Source organism: Sminthopsis crassicaudata, chromosome X (genome assembly GCF_048593235.1).
Source record: "Sminthopsis crassicaudata isolate SCR6 chromosome X, ASM4859323v1, whole genome shotgun sequence".
In the NCBI taxonomy this organism is placed as follows: domain Eukaryota; kingdom Metazoa; phylum Chordata; class Mammalia; order Dasyuromorphia; family Dasyuridae; genus Sminthopsis; species Sminthopsis crassicaudata.
In genome coordinates, this window is record NC_133623.1 from 38,693,376 (window position 1) to 38,696,197 (window position 2,822).

A 2,822-nucleotide genomic window follows, 5' to 3' on the forward strand; every position below is an offset into this window, starting at 1 on the left:
AATGGGCAAGAAGGAAGGAAGGAGGGAGAGAGAGGATGTAGAGGAAAAAAACTGGCAGAGACACAAAGAAACAAGGAATTGCTAACAATAGGGGAAATGGAACAGACAGGAATAGAGCACTGGAGATGAAAGGGATGGAGAATAGGGTCTACTGGGACACAGGAAGAGAGCCAAAAGGAAAATACTGCTGGGGAAGGCAATTAGTGCTAAATGTGCTCTACTTCTCTTCTGGAAGTTTCTGTCTTGGATTTCTTTATCTGCCCTTGATGATCAACTTCTCTGGATCATTTCTTTACTCTCAGTGATTAGCTTTATCTAGTGATTTAGCTGAGAAAGGACCACACAATCCAGAACACTCATGCATCTTTGAAACTATTTGGAACTAGCTGAGTTTCAGCATAGTTATCTTCTCTCTACAGGGATGCTCTACCAGGAGCAAGGAAGTTGCTCTACAACTTCCCAACCTCTGCTCATATAAAAGTGAAATTTTTGTCATAGATACCTTCCAACTGTAGGAAAGGAACACAGGGGACTTTCTATTACTGGGGGTGAATTTTTACAAAACGTAATAGGAAGGCAAATCCACCTATGGAAATAAGAGAGTCATATGGAATAAGTTAGGCCCAGAAAATCAATTAAGATTTAAAAAATACAAAAAAGGATTCTTTGAATAGAACCAAAAGAAAACTAATTTGAATATGGACATGACATACTTCTATGTGTGAAATTATTCATATGTGGTCAGTTCCTATAGTTGTTATTTTTAACCACTTACAATTCTATTCCTCTGTTCCCTAGTTATACTCAGTAGGTACTGATAAAAGTTTGATTAGAAGCTCTCTAAAAATATGCATACATGTCATACATTGAAGTTTTATTTGCATTAAGAACATTTTCTCCTTCACTTTCTCTTTTTTCCCCAGAAATGATATTCCTTTTATTTCAAGGAGAAAAAGAAAACAGACAGATAAACACCCTTTTCCCCTCCATCCCCTTAAACCCCATTTGGAGTTCCACTAAGTTCTCAACAGGCCCAAGACTTCCTGGATCTCTTCCCTCAGTCCTAAGATTTTAAAAATTAGCTTATGCTCTTCTGTGCAGTTCAAACCCACCCTAAGAGGGTCAGGGGTGAGAAATATAAGGAAAGAGACACCCCTCTTTAATATACTAACAATTCCTTTTCTCAGGAAAAGATGAAGGCCTGGCTGATTGGAGTAGGGAGGGGGAGGAAATGGAGATATGTTTATTTTTCTTTGGGTAACTGGAGGGCTGAAAACAATTTTCCTTTAACCTGACATATTTACATATTTACAGTGTATGTGAGAATGGAGTAAAATTTCGGCGAACTGGACAAAGTTCTCAGAATGGGGGGGGGGCAAAAGAGGGAGGGGAAAGAGAGAAAAAGAGAGAGAGGCATTATTACACCTCTCTTCTTGGTCATAGTCCTTCTCTACCCATCCAATTTCTCAAACTTCAACTGGAAACAGTGAAGAACAGGAAGTGATAGAAGTCAAAGAAGGAATGTTTGAAGGATTCCAGCCCACAGCTCTCTCCAAGAGAAAAGTGAGAGCAAGGGAAGGGTATTCCACAGGGAAAAGGGATCTGAACATGTGTGGACTTTGAAGCAACCAACCATGCCTGCCAAGGCATGGCAACCCTGCAATGCATCTCCCATTAAGGTGGGAAGCTATGCCAAACCCATCTCCTCCAGGACACTTTGAGGTGACTCATCTTCCTCCTGTAGTAGATCTGCTTGTTCTATGGCCTTTAGTACACTTTTCTTAGAAGTATCCTGGACATCACCACCCATTAGAAATTCATCCAAGATGAAGTAAGCCTTCTCAAAGTTGAAGATGATGTCAAGTTCACATACACTGCCAAAATATTTGTCCAGGAGTTCCACATGTCAGTGGATCAGTTCCAGTGTGATGAGCTCATTATCCTGGCCCTCAATGGCACAGCAGAAGTAGAGGCTGGCATATCTCTTATAGACAAGTTTGAGGTCTCTCCACTCCAGGAAGCTGCACATCTTGGGCTTTCTGGCCAGGACGACCTGCATAAGCTCTCGAACTATCTTTTTCCTCTCCTTGTCTGACATAGCCAGGTACCATTTCTGCAGCCGCAGCTTCCCCTGCCGGTTGAACAGCAGCATGAACCGGATCATCCTGCAGCCTCTGGCACAGTGCGTCCCTCTACGGCCACTGTACGGGCCAGCTCCACTTCCTCTCTTTCCTTTTTATTCTCTCCTTCACTTTCTTAAGCCGAGACAATACAAATCCCGATTTATTGGATTTGCCATTTTCTAAGGTGCTAATGTTCATATTAAAATTTTAACAATCAGCTTTCTCAAGGGCTCAGCACTTCAAACTGGCTCTATCACAACTCTGGTTCTATTTGTGGTAATGATTATCCATGGTAACATGATGCAGTGAAGAGAAGCCTCTGAAGCCCTTTTCAGGAAAAAAAAAAACAATGGGTATAAAACTTCCCCAAAAATATCTGTGCCACATCCCCTCAGTGTATATAGTTTCCAGGGGGAAGTAGGCTCAAGTTTAGAAAGCACCTGTGGCAAAAATATAATTCATAGCGCCTGATTGCTAGAAGTTGTTTGTTTCGTTCAGAGTGTTTGAGAACTTTCCCTTACATATAGTATATGTCATTCTTTTGTTAAAGATCCAGGTGAAGCTGGAAGTCTACCATCTATAAAATGGGGATGATACTTTTTTTTTTGTCTACCTTGAAGGAGTATTTGGAGAATATGTTTCAAAAACTATGCTTTAAATCTCTACATAAATGTGAACTATTAGTATTATGTGAAACTT

The 2,822-nt window shown here is 40.7% G+C and overlaps 1 pseudogene; it reads right to left on the reverse strand.

The window, feature by feature from the left end:
* Window positions 1-1,242: 1,242 nt before the first annotated feature.
* On the reverse strand, window positions 1,243-2,191 carry LOC141548237 (AP-1 complex subunit sigma-1A pseudogene; annotated as a pseudogene).
* Between the last annotated feature and the right edge of the window lie 631 nt (window positions 2,192-2,822).